Source organism: Trematomus bernacchii, unplaced genomic scaffold, assembly GCF_902827165.1.
Source record: "Trematomus bernacchii unplaced genomic scaffold, fTreBer1.1, whole genome shotgun sequence".
Classification (NCBI taxonomy): Eukaryota; Metazoa; Chordata; class Actinopteri; order Perciformes; family Nototheniidae; genus Trematomus; species Trematomus bernacchii.
The window spans coordinates 6,878,001-6,888,665 of record NW_022987616.1 but is presented as its reverse complement, the minus strand read 5'-3'; positions in this window follow the sequence as shown (position 1 = coordinate 6,888,665).

The following is a 10,665-nucleotide window of genomic DNA, read 5'->3' as shown; positions in this document are numbered from 1 at the left end:
CGGTCCTGTGAGAGAAAAGAGAGGCGAACATACATCAGACAGGTGTCAAAACTCACAGCAGGATGTGGTGATGGGTGGCGTTCAAGGGCTCCGAAAAATGAAAGGCAAGAAGATGAGGATAGTGAAGAAATGAGACATCTTCTCACTTGATCTTTTACCTTAGTTTACAATTTTCTTGTCAGTTTATGGTCTCAATCTCCAGTTTCAAGTCTTCTTCAGTTAAGCATGATGCTAATTGTGTTACTTACTGGTCAATTTAGAGTAAAATAGACGATAAATCAGGTTGTGCTTCAGGGTTAGGGTTGTGTCTTACAATGTAATCCTTTCAAAGTGTGTTTTTACTTAATGAAAGTTAATTGATACCATTTTGTCGCCTAACAATGTCTTCCTCAGCATTTGGTCGTACTTCTTTCCACCCTCTTGTGTCCAGTGGCTCCACTAACACTGGAACTAGCTCCGTATATATGTAGTATGACTTTCTACAACTTTTGGACACCGTCAACAAATTCTTCATGACTTAATATTTAATGTGCCACACGTCTTTCGTTGGGTGCCTGCCTTCACATGTGATCCACCCGCCAGACGAGGTTGCATTCGCAGCAAAGTGACACGGGTCCATTAGGTCCGAGGAGACGGAGTGGCGTGAAGACAGATGGGAAGAAAGCCGCTCGCAGCTCGCAGGGTCTGCATGGTGCCACCCGTGTTTTCAGACTGTCGTTTGAAATAAGGAAGGCCATTAATAACCTCCTCACTGTGCTCTGCTCGGCTGCAGAGCTAAATGTGGCGCTGCATGGCATCAGACTGTGTCAAAGAGAGCATACACACCTGAAGGGGGGGAGCAGACAGCGTATTAATGTGAATCTGCATGTGCTGTATATTTAGATTTAATTGTTTTTTGTTCACCTGTCTGTTTATGTGCAATGCGTCTGGGTAGCAGGGACCTTTCAGTGCTAAAGACTGCGTTCCTTCTTGTCAAACCTTTACTTTGGCCGATGGACAAAATATTAAATATGACAGGGAGTGGGGTTTTTTCCCCTCGTGCTCCAAAAATATCACATTGCCACACTGTGAATGTGTTTTTGCAAAGATGGAGTAGAGAAATCAGTTTTTCCTGAGTGGCAAGGTGACTCATATAATTATCGAGTTATTTTAGGCCTCTGTGCTTATAAAACAAATCTTAGACATTTGATTTACAATAACCATTCATTACCAACTGGCTCTCCTGTGACCAACCCACCCAACGGCTTCAACGAAATCTTTTAACATGCAGTCAAATTAACGCCGTTCAGCTTTGGAAATCTACTGGAAGAAATGTAACTTTAAAATCAATCAAGGCGACTGACAGTCTGGTTTATGTGTAAATGTCTTTTGCCAATGTGAAGCATGGAAAAAAGGGTGGTAGAAAACCTTTCAAGATGTAAAGAAATGGGTTACACAGTTCCCTTTTTAGACTGTTTCACTGAGGTGTGAGCAGTGTGACCTCATACTGTCAAACTAAAGGTTACCATCACATGAAAGGTAACGGTATAATCTGTAATGTGAGCCTTACATTGAGCAACATGTTTGCCATATATGGTTACAAAATAGGAGCCACTCTTTACAGGTTAATTGCAGGAGGTTTTAACAGATCACATACTCCATCTACAAACACAAATACATGAGGCGTTCGGGAGAAAAAGCTGCTTTGTTGATAGAAACATGTTAGATTTCACTCCTGCAAGATTGTTTCTGTCACAAGTGGGAGTAGAAAACCTAATTTGAGAACATCTGGTGAAGTTACTCCCTACAGATGATGCACTACACAACGATGTGCATCTTCAAATGAACACTGTCTCTCACTGTCTCCCTCCTTCCTGATGAACACACATTCATCTTACTTCCACTGACAGGCAGGACCACAGCCAGATTTCTATACGCTTTATTACCAAGGAAGGGGGGGAAAAAAGGCTGCACATCAGATGATTTATTGTCAACAACTTGCACACACAAGACACTGACATTTGTTCCTGTATAAACGGGTGTCAGCGAGGCGGTTTTATGCGCTGGATGCAGATGTGCGCCACATGTAGAAACCTTCAGAGAGACGCTGTGCTGACTGGACGTCTGGCTGCCTCCCAGGCTGCTGCAGAGCTGCCCCTCAGAATAAATAAAGCCCTCATCATCTGGACACTTTCACAAACCAATTCATATTTGCTCTGCAACAAGTCTTAATACCTGGGGCACATTTTAAGACTGCCAGTGTTTGTTTTTATTGTGTATTTTCAACTTTTACGCACACAGAAAGTGCTCAGTGCTGCACGAGAACTCAAGAAATGAATCCTGTTAAGAGAAATGTATTAGAGTTATACGCTTATGCACTTCTGGTTGGACTTACTGCATAACATTGGCTTGCACCTGGACTCTGCAAAAGGAAAATAAAGACTATAATCAATATACTGTAGATAGCAGTCATTGCTGAACACAGTGAATATAGGGAACGATGCAAACATACGCAGGATTGAACTGCTGAAAATACAAGTGAGAAAATGGAACTGAGCAATTTATATTCAGACATAATTGTGCATCGTTTCCTGGCATGGGCGCTTTTGACCTTTTTTAACATTTGTTAAATAGAGAGAGTTCATTTTGTATATCAATCCCCATCGGGGGGGCTTAATCCAGTTATCTCTGTATAATTTATCAGCGTTTCACTTTGCACTCGGAGCACATTTAATGGGCTGAGGTTTCCTGTTCCCCTCCAGATGCATTAATACTAACACTAATAACAAAGCCAGAGTGAATGTGGCATCACTGCTCACACACAAAGCCATGGATAACAGAGGAAGTGGCTCCAGTTTCAAAGAGTCCTGCGAATCTAAGGCGCAATCAGACGACCTGCGTGTAATACCAACACTTGTTTGCAGAGGAAAGGAAAATAAATGTTGAGGAGGAGAATGAAGTCGCCTGGCAGGACAACAAGCAGCTGAGGGTCACGCCTGAACAACGAGGCCATGAAGGTCCATGTGAGCACACACTGACACACACGCTCCTCTGCAGTCAGTCATAACACCAGCAGAGGGAAGTGGGAGCGTTCGAGGCCTCCAGGGGGAGTGGGAGAAGAGCTCTGCATGAAAAATGAAAATAGTAGACTACATCAAAAGGAATCCCAGAATAAGTTTGTTTTCAACTTTCTGTGCGAGTCAGCAGACAAGTTTCTCCCCGCAACACATGGTACAGTAAACAGACTCTGCGACAGTGTGTTTATGTTGGGATCATGGGCAGGGGGCAAAGAGTGCAACATATAAAGAGCTGCGACCAATCAGGCGCCAGAGATGTGCCGCAGAATCACGGAGGAGGCTGTCCCCGCACTCTGACGTCATCGCTGACCTTTGCTGTATTTACAGAGCAGGTTTGATTTCCACTCCTTTTCCATGCTCACACACGGGCCGTTGTGAAGCGGAGGTAAAAGAGTGGCTTTGTCCCGACCTGGAGTCATGTGCTCCTGCCAATCCAGAAGAAGGGCCCACAAGCCGGGGCCATTGAGGGAAGCACAAGCGTCACCTGTTTTATATTAAATCTGTCAGATTAAATAAGGAGGCCAATAACCTGCAGCTCTCAGGGTGCTGAAGTTGACCCTCTGCGGCTCTGATCATACAAACTGTGTTCAAACTGAGCTGAGGGACCTTCTGCAAATCATGCATCTGCACCTCATCATTTGTTGCATATTAAATAAGATGCATGTTAAAAAGCATCATAAGACAGCTCCGTGGAAGTCTTTTAAAAAAACTCAAAACACATTTGCACAATTTAGCCTTTTAGGAAGCAAGCTGGCCTCTGCTGCACTTTCTCAATGCATTGCGATGCATTTTAACCTGTCACCTGATTGTGTGTTGAATTTGCAATATCCTCCTTTTAATGCATAATTTCATCCTTTAATCTAAATGTATGTTTTATATGTCTACTCTACGCTATTTTTAGTTTGTGTGTATGTCTATTACTGGTAACTGTATTCTGTGTGATATCAATTTTCTGTGAAATGTCACTTTGAACTGCACTTATTGCATGAAAGGTGCTATACAGTACAAATAAAGATTATTATTTGTATTATTATAAGTCATTTTTAGGGGAATGCAACCAGTGTGAAATCAGAGTTTCTCTGCAGCAACATGAACCTCCTGTTGCTCAGTCATCACTTTAATTGAATACATTTAGAAATCTAATTAGCATACAGTAGAAACATGAGGACATTTAAAGAGCCCTGTGAGAGTGCTCCCCTGACCCAGAAGACAATATTGCCCTCTACAGGGCAGACATGTTAGTCATGCTAAGCAGGAGATCAGCAGCACGTGTTAATGTTTAATCACAGAGATGCAGGGGGGCAGCGTGAGATCAAGACCCCCAACTTCACCCTCTTGACATTTAGCATCTTCAACCTTCCTGTGCTAGCCTTTAGCATGAGACCTGCTAGATGCATGTCAGGTGAGAAAAACGTAATAACAAATGTTTGCCAAGGAGTTTAACTTCCACAGAGCTTCAAAAGACTGGCACTTCACCATCAGTAGCAACACCCCTTTAAACTCTCTCAATCTTAAAGGTGGGGTAGGTAATTCACTTCAGAAACACTCTTTGTAATATTCCATGGAATGCTCTTAACATCCCGATAGCAATGAATATATTAAATGCTTTGACAATAAATACATAAATAAATGTCATCTGTGGAAGCCGTGGTACTGTAAAAAGCACGACCAATCATCTGAGCCGGCGCGGCTAAAATAACTGGATGGCCTACCTGCCTGTCAGCCTTCCATCTGTGCACAAACTTATCTCGTGCCCTCATTGGTCATGTGCACGTTCGTGTGTGTTGGAGGAGGGGCTCTGTAAGGAAGTCTGAAGGAAGTGGCAGATTTGTTTCGGTTGTGTACTTTCAAATTCTAGCGCACTCGAGGAGCTGGTTTCTCCAAAATTACCTACCTTTAAATCCAGCAACTGTCACAAAAACCCTATCAAGTCTTACAAAAAACAAGAAATATAATAGTAAAATAGAAGCGAAAATGAGTCCAAAACATGACGCCATCTTGTGACTTTAAGTGAATGTGTTGACACAAATAGCAAAAGTTTAATGATGTGAAATTGAATTTAAAGAGTGATTTAATAAAGTGATAAATAAGACCTGATCCTGGGAGTGTCGGCTCTATTTCATGGAGTGTATCTGACTGTGAAAGTCGGTTAAAATGAGAGAGACGGTCCCATGAAGGACCTTCAGTGATCCAGGACCTTCACTCCTTCACACAGAAAAGCCTCTTCTCTCTAAATTAGCTGCGTGGCATGAAAAGGAAGGAGAAACAGGCTTTCTCATCACTCTTGTGGGAGAGTAGGGAGGCACCTTTTCCCTCCAGTGTCTCCGAGTGTGATGAACTGTGTGGAGTCAGCCTCCCCCGGTCTTTTCGGAGAGAAACGCCGCTGCAGCAGAACAGAAAACGTCTCCAGAGATCCGGCCCGGGTTCATCCTCACCGTGACTCAAGATGGACCCCAATTTAAGACACAAAGAGCGGGTCAAACCAGCAGGAGGTGTAGCCTTTCCCGGAGAATGAGGTTTTTTATTCATTGTGATGCCACCGTGCCTTTCTTCTTCTTCTTCTTCCTCCTCCTGGTTTCCCCTCTGATTCACCCCCATCTTTTTCCTTTTCTCCTCCACACCACTAATTACCATAATGATCATTAGTGTACCTACACAGTTTTCTTCTGAAGTTCATTTGATGACTCATTTACAATTATAAATCTACTCACGGATGCAAATGCACACTTGCTTATCAACAATGAGATAACCATGAAGGAAGGACGCATCTGCAGATGTCTTTTCGTCTCCTACTTCCCATTTGTTTGTTAATTTAGTAATGAAAGGAGTCTTTGTAATAGGCTCAGATGCTTGATTGAAGTTAAGGACCCTCTCCTATCGCCCACTCTTCAGCACTCACCTTCTAGAGAAGGACAGAGACGCCCTCCAACCACTTCTACTTCTGCGGAGTAAATCACAAACATGTCAAGGCCTGATCCTCGGGGACTCCACACAACCTTCTCTGTCCTGCATCGTGTGACTGACCAACGTCCTCCTTCAATATCCAAGGACCCACTGCATCTCTTATTCTGAGAAATTAGCTTTTTTCCCTCTTTCCACATTAGCCGTTTCCCCCTCCAGGCATTGACATTTAATCAAACCCAAATCCCATTGTGCCTATTAACATATCAGGCTGATAGGAGCTGCTGTAAAAAGCTGGAGTACAGAACCGAAGCAGAGCATTAGCATAACTCTGCCTGTGTGATCTCTATTTTCTCTGCAGACGCCCACACGTAAAAATGCTTACCTGGCAAACAAGTAAGCGAGGGGAGACATTTCCCCCCCCTCCCTCCCCCGTTCACCCCTGCTTATCTTTTCAGAATGTGTTAATTATTTAGCCGCTCGTGGATGAACGCCAAAGAGACAAACTAATATTTCAGCAGAGCATCAGAAAGTTTGCTTCTTTCCCGCGATGTGACTAAATAAACAATTCAGTTTCAGGAATGCTTAATGCTTTAATGGATGGCTCGGCTTCTCTCAGTCTTCGCAGTATTAATCATCACAGACGTGAAGGGACTGGGATATGTGAAGCGGATCATCTATGACAAATGGCGATGATTATGAGGTCAATACCCGAGAAATTGCCCGTATTGGACAAGAGTTGTTTTCTACAGCTCAGCAGATATCGCCGGCTTTGCTCGTGACCTTGATGGAGGTCATGTGCGCCATATGTTGGTTTGTGTGGCGACAAACCGAGGCCAAACTGGTAATTACATCCCCAAAAACTAGGACAGCTCTGTGCGATGACACCACGATATTTGGTGCAATGAAAGAGACATTGTGGCTGTCAGCTTTGTTTTCTTGGAGAGAGGAAGACGAGGCGGCGGGAAATGGAACAGGGCCATGTTGTACAAAGAGGATTATGAAGACAAAACAACTTTGACAAGTCTGAAATTTGAGGACACTTCCACGGAGAAATGAGGGGAATCAAAGTGGAGCTGTTTGTTGGAGGGGAGGCGCCGTGCTGTTGGGAGCGCCCGCTTGTGAATGTGACGGAGAAATTCAGAGTTTTACCTCAAAAGACGACACTTGACAGGAGAGCTCGTCTCAAAGTGGCAGCCGTCTGTACAAAGCCTCCATATTTCACTCAAGAATGCATGTGATCTTAGGACTTTTAGACACAAAATAGTGAGGAAACATCAAGAAAGTCACTTTCAACACTTTATATATTGAAGTTTGTGGAAGTGTTGAAGCATCTACTAAAGTTTTTACACGACAAACAAATACATTAGCTTGAGCAATGGGATAATGGTGCGGAGCCAGAGACGATAACACATTCTCATTTATCTGTTTTCTGATGCTGACACACTAATCTATGCTGCTGTCTTATTGTTGGAGTGAGGAGAGTAAAATAAAGGAATAAAAGTGATCTGCACTTCATTATATACTTGTTTATTTCGCTCTGTTACATAAGCCATCTCTCTTCTAACCAACATAAGTAATGTCAGCGTTTCACATCGATGTACCTGATGCTTCCTCTCTATCCAGATCAGATTTACAGCTCTTGTATTTGTCTCTGTGCTTTTTTAATGATCATTGTGGGGGAAACTTCTGTGTAGCAATGCATTGGGAGTCACCGACTCAGGAAGGAGACACGGTGAGAGTTGGAGCTTTTGATGTCAAACACTGATGGGTTTATTCAGAGTATCGGCCGGAGGATTCACATCACAAGTCAAAGAGGTTCTGACTTCACGGGAGAGTTGCCACGTCAATTCTGAAGAGCCTCTCTCTATGCTAGACCTTTTAACTGGTTCACAGAGAGTAATCAACATCTCTGAAGGAGTAGACTAAACATCTGGGAACACTGAACCACCTGCGTCCGACACTCATGGCCCCAAAGATTTCACATCATTATTAGAGTCCACAAACACCGATAAAGAAGTGCCTCAGCGTTCCCACAACAATTACCCTGTCACAAACTGGTGACAACAACACATATGGCACCAATGCCTTTCCTTAAAGGAGATAACAGACGTCAGAGTAGATCATAAAACGTCACAGAGCAAAAGGTTAGATATCTAGAAGAATTATTCCTTAACAATCAGAGCTTTTTGATTGCACTGTATTACAATATGCAAGCTGGAGGCCAGGCTCTGTACAGTCGCTTACAATTCATTTAATCTGTTAGTGGACTAGCTGCTCTCGTTATTCAACATGTCAAAACGTGGAGGACACACACTCAGATTGTGTTTTCCTATTAGACAGTATGGAAATGCTATTCATACTCAGGTAATAATGACCAAAAGGCAAGGTAAACGTGTGCACATTCATCTAAACAAGGCTGTACATATTTTCTTTAAGATAATGCAAAAGACAGGTCAGAGTTACACCTGATATGTTATAGTTAGATTTGAAATCCACTGAACAGGAAGTCTTATTAAAGCACACTGAGTAACAAATGATGAAGAGGAGCACCTTGATTGTGACCTTGTGCACGAGCTCATAAATTATTTCAGTGATCATGATGATGAACGACCGAAAGAACCTGAACCTACAGAGCTGGCATGTGCTGTAGAAACACATTAAAGTGTGCTGCTGCAAAATCTGATAATAATGTCAAGTCATTGTTGAGATTTACCGTCACAACCTGTAGTTAATGATGAAATGGAGAAAATATGAGTGTATTTTCACTTGTTTATTAAATGCTTTGTTCATTAAACATCAGACTATGGTTAGAAATATTGATTTTGTATCAAAGGTTACATCTTTAATTGAGTATTCAACCCAGAGTCTAAAACCAAAATCGATTCAAATGCAAGATGAAATGAGAGAAAACAATGCAGCATATCTTAGTTTTTAAGAAGGTGGAGGCATTCATATTTGATATTTTTGGACTTAAAATGACTAAGAATAGTCCCTTTATTAATTCATCTGGTATGTTTCTCTCAATTTTATAACATGAAGGGGAAAAATAAAATGACTAAAGCACTCAAATAGTCTTTTAAAGTAGGAGAGTGGTTTATGGAAGTTATCATAGGACTTTCTAACCTGTTAAGCCTGAGAGGTAGAGCGGGCTGCGGGGTTTTTGTTTTCACGAAACTGTGTCTCAGGGCTTCTTAATATTTAAAAACCTATTAATGTGTCATACCAGATTAACGGGAAGAAACTCAGCTAACTGACAAACGAACCATTTTTACCAAAACAAAACACAAGTCTCATAAGAAGCATCTAAATGACCCCTGAGCGAAAAAATGCTAACGCACTTAGCACAGAACTCAAGGTAAAAATACCCTTATTACTTATCGTAACTGCACATACAAGATATCAGATTAAAGCTGAGATTCCACAGATTATATAGGTATTACTATCATCACTGATCAGAACTCGCGACAGGGGAAGCAAACACAGACATCACAACACGTAGCTTTACGGAGCATTCACGGGAGATATTCTCACCTTAGCTGTTATTCTGATCAAAAGTCGTGTTCAATGGCATTAAAACGAGAAAAACGCGGTTGAAGGTTAATCCATAGGTTAATCCAATGTGTCTGTCACTTTGAAAAAATTATTGATAATCCATCATTCCATTTTTATGTAAAAATCGGAGATTTTATATTAGCTGCTAATGGTAGCCACCAGAGTGTATCGCAGCTTCCGGTTCCGGGGCATTCTGGCTGCGCAGCACTCATTCACCAATGGGTAATGTTTAGATGGATTTTAGGAACTCCCCTCACGATTCTATTGGCTCTAACGGTTGAAAAGAGGTGTCAATCATCAAAATCGAACGAGGGGGGCCAGAGATATGGAAAATGCACCCAAATGACCCCGTTTTCTTTTCTAAACCTCTCTAAAAAGGTCAAATTTCACTTGTTTTGCATCAATCTTGAGACAGGGTACTTATTATATGTTATAGTTTGGATTCCTAAAGCTTTTAGTCTACTAACTCATCATTCAAGGGTGGTTTTCACTATAAGTAATCTTTTTTTTTTGGACGGACACTATAATTTACATTTTTTTACTATGTTCAATCTGAATTTACTTTAAAATAAAAACATCTATATTGATTCTGACTTCTCTACATCCAACTCACAGATGTAACCTTGCTTTGAGAAAAAATATTATTAATTTACCCCTTTTAGAAGTGAAGTTATGATCATTTGTTCTGGGAATGTCATTTTTGAGCCTGAGACCTGAAAAACAGGCTCAGGGCTTAACAGGCTAATGGAGTTTAAATAACTTAAATAATGTTTGCACCACAGGAATACTCTTTCGAAGATTCATAATGAAACTTAGGATGACTAGTTTATTGTAGCTGTGTCTTTTATGGGAGTTATTTTGGTCTTTGGATTTTGAGGCTGTTTTTTTTTCTAACATAGCTCACCTGTTGAAAGTCATTTTAACATTTAAATGCATTTTCTTTCCTGCCAATTAATGGTTGCACCCTCCTTCAATGAGGCTCCTTCCCTCTGCAGGTTCCCTCCCCCACCCCCCTCGCAGTTTCTGGGATGGTGTGGTCCAGGAAGCTCTCCTCCTCTCTCTCTCTCTCTCTCTCCCTCCCTCCCTCTCTCTCTCCTCGGAGGATCAGCTGACTGAATGGTATCTCCCTGCTCGGATGGATCGCTCCTCTGAA